We start from the raw sequence: 9,885 nt of genomic DNA on the forward strand, positions 1-9,885 counted from the left end.
CTAAACAAATAGTTCCCTTTGAAATCTGGAACAGTGTTTTCAAAATAACATGTAACACTACAGTAAGTTAATGCATTAACCAACATGAACAAACAATGAATAACATAGTTAACTCAGCATGTATCAATACAGTTTATGTCATGGTGCATTAATTAACAGTTAGCCTACGCTTGTTTTTATAAATGTATTAGGCTAATCAATGCCGAAGTTAACATGCACAAAGATTAAGAAACGCTTTAGAAGTATTGTTTACTGTTAGTTCATGTTAGTTAACTAATTGTTAACAAATACAACCTTATTGTAGAGTGTTACCACAATAAATTATTCAGATTTATTACAACAGCACTTTTCATAATGTTGCATTATTGTTAAGCCTAGGGAGCTTTACAGAACATACACCTTAGAAAAGACAGTAGCCTATACATAAACATACACTGGTAAAAAAATCTGTAGAAATGACAGTATTACTGTTTACCAGTAACTTACTGAAGATAAAAATGTATGTTATTTACTGGCAACAGTTTGTTCAAAGTTAAATGAAGATGAAACATTAACTACAAAAAAGCATTCTGGGAACCAAAATCTGAAGGAAACAACAGAAAAGGGTTGACGAGGATTTTTGGTTCCCATAATGCTCTGCATGATGCTGTTATTTTATAGTTTTATTCTGTAAAGACAAAGTCTTGTTTATGTTTAATGTTTATTTAACTTTAAAACAAACTGCCAGTAAATAACATACACTTTAAAGAATTTCTGTAAAAATGACAGTATTACTGGGTATTACTGGCAACTAGCTGCCAGTAACTTACTGTAGATTTTACATTTATGTTATTTACTGGCAACAGTTTGTTCAAACTTAAATCAACATGAAACATTTTCAGTCTTTATCTTCTACAGTAAGTTACTGGCAACCAGCGGCAAAACTACAGCAAATTTTTTTACAGTGTACACACCCAACAAATTGGGTCGAAAGGGACGAATCCAACCGATTGGGTTAATCTAACCTATGTTGGGTTGTTTTACCCTAAAATAGCAGAGTGGTTTCAACTTATTGTTGGGTCAAATTTAAACATTTTCTGGGTTTATTTGTTATAACCCATGAGTTGCCGGTTCGAATCTCATGGCTGACATGTTGCCCTTCAGTAAGGCACCTTACCCTAATTGCTCCCTAGCACTGGGATAGCTGCTCACTGCTCCTGGTGTGTGTTCATGACTTGCAGTGCGTGTTTACTACTCACTGGGACGAGATAAGTGCAGAGGTCACATTTCGAGTATGCGTTGCAAATTTGAGAAGCTTGTCACTTTCACTTCACTTTCACCCAGCGGCTTGGTTTGTCCCTTTTTGACCCAGCGCTGAGTTGAAAATAACCCAGCATTTTTGAAAATGTGTAAAATATGTGGTATCATGCAGCCTATACGTCTTGACCAAAGGTAAAAAATATGAAAAATTGAGATTTAAAATTACACATTGTATCCAATAAACCATTCGATTTAAACAAGACCCATTCTTTTAAAGAACACCTATTTCATTGCTAAAAATTTTTATTTTGTGAATTTGGTATAGACGGTTTCAGCAGTAACAACATAAACAAGTGGCTGTCGTGGTCCCCATGTAACTTCCGGTAAACTCCGCTAATAATAAATAACAACAACGTTCTTTAAATGTAGTTTATTTATATAACAAGCAAAAAAAAACAACACATAGATTACCATGGAAACCAAAACATTTGCTATTTTCGACGAGGCATTTGTTCAAGAGATCAGTTTAGCAACTAGTCAGACCATTAAAAAAACGAAATCGGAAGTAAAGTTCGGATCCAGACATGTATCGCGTCAGCGCACGTGCGTCCGATGAAACCGTCTATAATATAATGTTTTCGCATGGTTTACTGTATGGTTAAAAAGATTATTTTCTATATACCGTACATTTTTGTATCTCCAGATTTCACTCTTTTCCTGAAATGCACGGATTTGAAAAGCTCTGTGTCCCTGATTGGCCAGCTAATCTGTATGTTGTGATTGGCCTGAATACCTCTGACGTCAGGCAGAAATGTGACACTCCTTACCATGATTGAAACATTTGTTTTGCTAACAGGAGTTAACTTACAGGCTGTGAGTCCGAAGCGGGAGGAGTTACCAGGAACAGGAAGTAAACTGTTGCCTACAATCCGTGTGTTTGTTGTAGTCCAAGAAAAGAGATTACGTTGGAGACGATAACTTGCGTCATTGTTTACTTTGGGGTTTGTACCTTTTGCATATCGTTAACATGTACTAATACACACTTACACACCAACATATAAAATATAAGGACATATAAAAACGTAAATCGGACAATATGTGCTCTTTAAATGATCACCATTTACTACTACATTTTGTGATTTAGCTCATATGGCTCTTATGTAAACTAAAGTCTACTGGACAATCCCTTTATCATGATACCAACTTCTTGTTTTAACTTGTTTTTATATATAAATAAACTGACCAAAAAGTATGAAAACAGGTTAATCTGCTTTTGAATATTTATTGTGATTATTTATTTTATAAAAGTGCTGAAAATGACATCATTGATCTGTTACAGGCTTTTCATGTAAACCAAAACTGATTTATACTTTCGGACATTGTGGACTATTTTTGCACCGTTAAAAAGTTGGGTTTAACTCATATGTCCTAACAATTACTCCCAGTTTTGTCAATGAGCTCTTTTAGATTTAGCTCTTTTTCGCTTATGTTGCTTATGAACACAAGGACAACAAAGTGTCATCGCTGAAAGCTCTGAGGAAGTTTATCGGGTCAAGTGTGACAGTTAGGAAACCCCTCATGAATCAAGTGGTTTTCTGTAGGCTAACAGTATTGCGTAGAAGGCACAGCTTTTGACGTATAAAATGTTATGCAACTATAGAATACTGTGCTTTACAGTCAGGAAACCAGTACCCTCATTAATAGTTACAGGAAAATACTCCACTCCTGTCTGATTCAGCATTAACAGTGAGGATAGTAATGATGGCATGACATAAAATATAGTCACATCTATACGTAAAGGTGTGCCACACTTAAACGATCCATTCAGAAAAGGATATTGAGACATAAATTGAAGATGTCTTTCACAATCTTGATGAGAAATGATCCCACCAACTGTTTGTACAAAGATCTAAGCTGACTCATGTGCATACTTAAAAATATAGGTGCTGTGCTTGATGATGCTATAGAAGAACACATTTTGGCTGAAAGGTCCTTTCTAGTGGAATAGATTACAAAATCTTTAGATTATAAATGGTTCTTCTTTGAACCTTTGACTAAATTGTTCTTTGAGTAACCGAAAATAGTTGGGATCACTGTGAAGAACCTTTAAAGCACTTTTACTTGTAAGCGTGTGTGCTAGTTAGGACATCCAGCTGACTACCAAATAATGTAGAAACTCTTAAAAGGCTTGATTCTACAAAGAGCTAGACAGACTGCGTCAGTTAGGTTGAATCTTGCTAAAGTTTTTAAAGGGACACTCCACTTAAAAAAATGCATATTTTCCATCTCCCTTAGAGTTAAACATTTGATTTTTACCGTTTTGGAATCCATTCAGCCGATCTCCGGGTATGGCGGTACCACTTTTAGCATAGCTTAGCATAATCCATTAAATCTGATTAGACCATATAACATTGCACTCAAAAATAACCAAAGAATTTGGCGGATATGGCTAGAAACTATAACTCTTTGGTTATTTTTGGCGCAATGCTAATTGTCTAATCAAATTCGATGGATTATGCTAAGATATGCTAAAAGTGGAATCGCCAGACCCGGAGATCGGATGAATGGATTCCAAAACAGTAAAAATCAAATGTTTAATTCTAGGGGAGCTAGAAAATGAGCATTTTCAAAAAAAGTGGAGTGTCCCTTTAAAGGGGCCATGTCACCAGACTTTTTAAAGATGTAGAAAAAATCTTTGGTGTCCCAAGAGTACACATGTGAAGTTTTAGCTCAAAATACCATATATATAATTTATTTTAAAATGTTAAAATGGACACTTTGTAGGTGCAAGCAAAATGTGCCGTTTTGGGTGTGTCCATTAAAAGGCAAATGAGCTGATGAAATTCAAAAACTGATCGCAGTGATGGTGGTTTGTTGCAATTGAAACTCAATTTTGTTGTCAATTATTTTCTCTCTTTCTCTTTTTCTCTCTGCACTAAATGGCAGTGCTGTGATTGGATAGATTAAGGGGCGGTATAATAGACCCCAGTATAATAGACCACAGTTCACGTCACAGGTGGTTCCCACTGCGCATGTCGGGGTCAGAAAAGTCATTACAGCAGATTGAGTTGCGTATTATTCGGTATCCCCAAAAATGGCTACTTGCGTCGTGGGCTTTGAAAATCGCACCATGGTTTGTCGTTAAGTTTTTTGGGATTCCCGCAGAATCTTAAAAAAAATACAACATCTGTGGCTACAAGCAATTAAACGTGCAGACTGGGACAATGCAAAGATCAAAGAGGCTTGTGCTTTTAGTGCTCACTTCATTTCAGGTAAGTCATCATTTTTCATCCCTGTTAGATTAAACTAGAAAGCCTAAATGGTATGAACAGTTTGACCCCATGCTGCGCACGCACCCGATAGTCATTCAATGTTTACAAACCTTGAAGGGGTCTATAAGATCCCCTTATGACATCATAAGGAGAGCCAAATTTCAATGACCAATTTTTGCACATGCTTTTAGAAAATGGTTTATCAAAACTAAGTTACTGGGTTGATCTTTTTCACATTTCCTGGGTTGATAGAAGCACTGGGGAACCACCAATTATAGCACTTAAACATGAAAAAAGTCTGATTTTCATGTCATGGCCCCTTTAAGACTAGTAGCCACTCTGAGAAGCATTAGGTGTGTTCGAGATCATCCGGCGCTGCGCAGACCGATCGGCGAGGTTTGCCGCTTGCAGTCGAGGGAGGAACTCAAGACGGAGCCGTCAAGCCGGACACCTGCTGCTTGCTGTAGTGACGTGTGCGCAGTGTTTCCTGGTTTTTGCTGAATTTGATAGAAACAAATCTTTTAATAAAAAGTTGCAACCAAAAACATTTAATATCGAATATTTTGCTTGCTGCTTATACTGTATACCAGAAAATAACGGGAAACAAGCCTATATTATTAAAATACCAATAGAGTTTGTTATTTTAATTTTTATTTTATTACACGCATTTATGCATATTACCGTGTTTTTTCCTGTTTTAAAACAAAAATTTATAATGTTTATTATTGGAACTAAGGGTTGGATTAAACTTGAAACGCACGTGATCGTTGTCATCAGTGAGGTGACCAATCACGTAAAGCTGTGTCGCCATCACAACTCTGTGCAGCCGCTCTGGAGAAGCTGCACCGGCTGAGCTTGCCGGCTACTCTCGAAACGCTCTCGCGGTACTTAAAAACCATATGACACAGTCACGTGCCTGCAGCGCCAGCTGAAGTCGGACAAAAGTACTAACCGGAATGCACTACTTCAAGTCAGCCGCCGATCGGTCTGCGCAGCGCCGCATAAAGTCGAACACACATATTATATTAAGAGCTGTTGGTCCTAAAAGATGTGACGCCCCCTTGTGGAGTATGGCACTTACTGCTTAATGATTCAGATTCAAGTGGTGACTCTGTGTGGCTCCTAGAGTTTACTCAAAAATGTGTTTTCTGAATTTGATGACTTTCTTCTGTGTAATAACTAAGACAGCCTCAGTCAACATTTAGCCTACACTCTAAAAAAAAAAGGTTCCTTGAGGTTCTATATAGAACCGTGGGGTTCTATAATTGGCCAATAGAACCTTTTACCAAAAAACGGGTTCCATATAGAACCCTTGGAAGGCAAAGAACCATTTTTATTAAAATGGTTCTATAATTCACGTTTTGTGCTCATAATATTACTGTTATTTGGTCACAAAATGTAATTGTAAGAGTTGTTCATGCGTGAATGTATGTGCTTAAAGTTTAAATATGCGGTCGGTTAATAAAGATAGCGTCTATTTAAAAATGTGCTCGGACACTGTCGGGCGTAGATGAGCTCCATATGAGCTCCAGAAAATCACAGACACTTAAGCGCTCACACCCCGCCCAGCGCAGCCTCGCCTCAGCAAGCGCATAAGAAATCGACTGCTGGCTCTGGTATCTCTGTGGCGTTTAAACGTGATTTAATTCATTTTAATTTCTCATACTTAACAATGAAAGGGTTATGTTTTAAATCATATTTTAGGATTGCACTTAATTGATATTGCTGTTGAGTGATGTTTCATATCTTTTACATTTGTTATAACCGGACTGCATGCGAATTTGAACTTCAGAGCTGAAGGAGCGGGTGGAGAAATAGTCCCAATATCATAACAATCTTAAATAAAACTTCTAAATATACCCGTGTGTGTACCCGTGTGCGCGCGCGCCCCGCTCGCGCGCGCGTGTGTATGTACAGTATGTGCGTGAGTTTTTAATTTAAAATGTCTTAACTCGGAAGGATCTGAATCACAGGTCATTTCATCTGAGATCATTCCGCATGTAACAGCCGGAATCACTCACTGTTTCCCACAACGACACAAGTCATCAGCCGTTTCCTCAAGGTCACGTCAGGTAAGTGTTTGTAAATAAATGTTAATTTTAGACTATATTAATTGGCAAAGACGCAAATACTCGACGTTTTTGTAAACATATAAGTTATATAAAGGTGTGTTATGTTATGTGACCGACTTAAAGTGTGTGTTATGTAATGTGTCCGAGTTAAAGTGGAGTTATTTTAGTTAAGATAATACCGGACAGGGTTTAGGACTCCGTCTTAATTATAATTGGGACATTTTTTTTACAAACAAACCTTATAAAATACAATACTGGCGTGCATTTTGAGACAAAACAATAGCACTCATATGTTAACAGATGTCAGTATTTTAGTCAGTGATAAGTCCTGTCCGAGAAAACCGCCCAATAGTGTTTAATTCAATTACGTGTGATGTGTCTGAGGGAAATTTGGCAATTTTAGGGTATAAAATCTTTCACCGTCAAGCTTTATTATATTAAACATGTTATTTATGTATGTGTGTGTGTGTGTGTGTTTATATTCCTCTGTTTATTAAACCAGAGCGAAGATGAGCCTCGAGGCGTGACAGTTATTTTTTCAAACTGAGGATTTCGGACTCCGGACCGGCATTTCTGCTTGTTTGTACCCTGAGGTAAGTAAACTTTCTACATTTTTGAAACGATATTACTGAAATATTTAGTATAATTAGTTAATATTTATTTTGTTAGAGTAGGTCTTGTGCTAAATAGTGATACTAGAAGCTACATTTATAATATTTACCTCAGTTAAAAAATACTGCTGGTAACGTTAAAGCACTGACGGGCTTCGTCAACCGTCAGTTAAAAAAGCTCTGTTTAATACATTTTGTTCCGGGTTTTAATGAATTACGTTACAGTCCTGCTTTATTTCTTTGTTATCACTAGTCAATTGCAACCTCAAGTTAATGTAGACTTTAAGGAACTTGTTTGTCTGAAAGTGGATATATAAAGATTTTGTGTTTTAAGATGCTGCATGGAATGACAATGTGGTTTGGAACAGACTTGGTGAAGAACATGGAAACATCTCTTAATAAAATGGCCCCAAACATCATCAGGAGTGCAAAAGAAGGAAGTAAAAAACATCTCTACGCCAATCTCATTGGAGAGGAAACCACAGAAGGTGCTTGTTCTTTATCCAGTGTAAAGTAGCCTTATTTGCATAGTCAATGTAAAGGTTCTAGCACCTATAAATTGTATAAGTGAAAATATGAAAATAATGTTAGTATAAACTTTTTCCTTGCCATTGAAGAGTAAACTTGTTAATTAAGAGACGCTGGCTGAGAAAGAGTTAAAGTTTACCCACAAATTAAAATTGTCGTCACTTTCTTCAGCAGAACACAACAGAAGAAATTTTGAAAAAGTATGGTAATCGAACAACAATGGTGCCCATTGACCTGCATTGGTTTTGTGTCCATTAAATTGCTAGCAGAGTTGTTCGGTTACAGACATTCTTCAAAATCTTTTTTGTGTTAGTGTTCTGCTAAAGAAAGAAAGCTGTGAATGTTTGAAATAACGAGTGAGTGAATGAGTTTTCTTTTTTGAGTAAAATGTCCCTGTAATTGATATCTGTACCTAATGTACAATCATTTGTATCTTTGTAGGTCTGGTGAGGAATGCTGCACTTATGTTATTGCAAGCATTATTTCAAGAAAATCCCAGCTTCCCTGACTGTGTAAATAGTGTAGGTATAGTCTTCTGTAGTTTAGTTAGCATTTGAGGCACTTTATTTAAAGTAACATTCAATGCAAATATAAAAATATTACTCTGTTTACCCTTAAATAGCATACAGCTCCACATCAATTATTATGAGTCTTGTTGGTTCGTGAGTGTCGCTTGCCTGGTTGTCATACTTTATTTATGTTATTATGGGATAATTTTAAGTGTATTTGATGGCTTCTGTTAATTGGTAAAAAGCACTTAAAAGGTGAAATGTTTGTTTTACAGGAACCCAAAGGTCCCACATCAACCATAGTGTTCAACGGCTCTCCTGATCTTCTCAAATCTGAAAGTATCAACTTTATAATGGACAATGTGAACTTAATGTGGAAGACATTGACATCACAGGCTGTGGAATGACTGTGTCACAGGTCGGAGAAGCGGACCGCCCCTGTCGCGGATCACGCTCCTCCTAGTTCCACCTCGAGGAGGTCCCAAAGCACCCCAATGACCAGACAAACCAGAGATAAGTAAAATATAGAAATAGAAACATTATTTAAATTATTTAAAACTAAAGTAAGGAATGGGAAAGGGAATCTAAAAATCTCGCTTCTTGCCCTCAGGGGGAGTATTACGGGGCCAGGGACGTTGGAGGGGTTTCCACGTGACTCCAGCTGGAACACCGCTACAGAGCGTATCTGGGTGGGTTGGGCACACACCGTCGCGGCGGCCCCTGATGGCATCCACAAAGGTCCAAGACCCTCCTAAGGTGAGTACGGACGACAAGGACACAGCACAACACTTCAAGAAAGCTTTGTGTATTTCCGTTTCAAGAGGTTCTTACTTGACTGTTGAACAGTGTTTCTTCTCTCTCCTAAGCTCCTAGCCGTAGCAGAACTACGTATTTCAGCACCCGAAGGACTAACAACCCAGCCGGCATCTGCAGCGTATATCCAACGCGATCAAACTTCACTCTGACAAGTAACTTCCTATACACAACCACGCCGTCCTTTCGCCCGGACCAGCCCCGCACTCTTTCCGCCCGCTACCTAGCGGTCGCCGGATCAGCAGAGCCTGCGGACTCTTCGGAGGCTGGTCTTCGTTGTGCTGCCCAAGGCGGAAGTTGACTCGCCCGAAAATCGACCCTTCCAGTAACTTCTACCTTCTCTCTTTATATCCTCCTCCATGGCGTGGCTCGCCCAACCATCGCTCGCCACGTCACTCACACAGCTGTGCCTTGTTTCAGCGAGTGCGGGGATTCCCGGGGAACCCGGAAGTGCCGGTGTCTGTACAAACCGGTCCGGGCGGAACCTCTTCACTCTCCTTTTGGTTCCGCCCCGCATAGTCACTCCGTGACAACTGTTTGCGTTTTTTTTTTCTCCTCAATGTTCAATACCCTTTTGCCATTAAGCACACAGTGACTTTAATTTATAAAATATATGCTTAAGTTTTAATACCTGTACAAAACAAATGTACAATCAACTTGTGTAAATTGTCATTCTATTTAATAGATTGTTCATGAATTGTCTTTAAATGCATTGTGATTTCGGTGACACTTTACAGTAAAGTTCATTAGTTAACATTAGTTAATGTATTAACTAACTTGAACAAACCATAAGCAATACATTTGTTACAGTATTTATTCATCTTTGTTCATGTTAGTTCAG

The sequence above is a fragment of the Misgurnus anguillicaudatus genome, chromosome 2, assembly GCF_027580225.2.
Source record: "Misgurnus anguillicaudatus chromosome 2, ASM2758022v2, whole genome shotgun sequence".
NCBI lineage: Eukaryota > Metazoa > Chordata > Actinopteri > Cypriniformes > Cobitidae > Misgurnus > Misgurnus anguillicaudatus.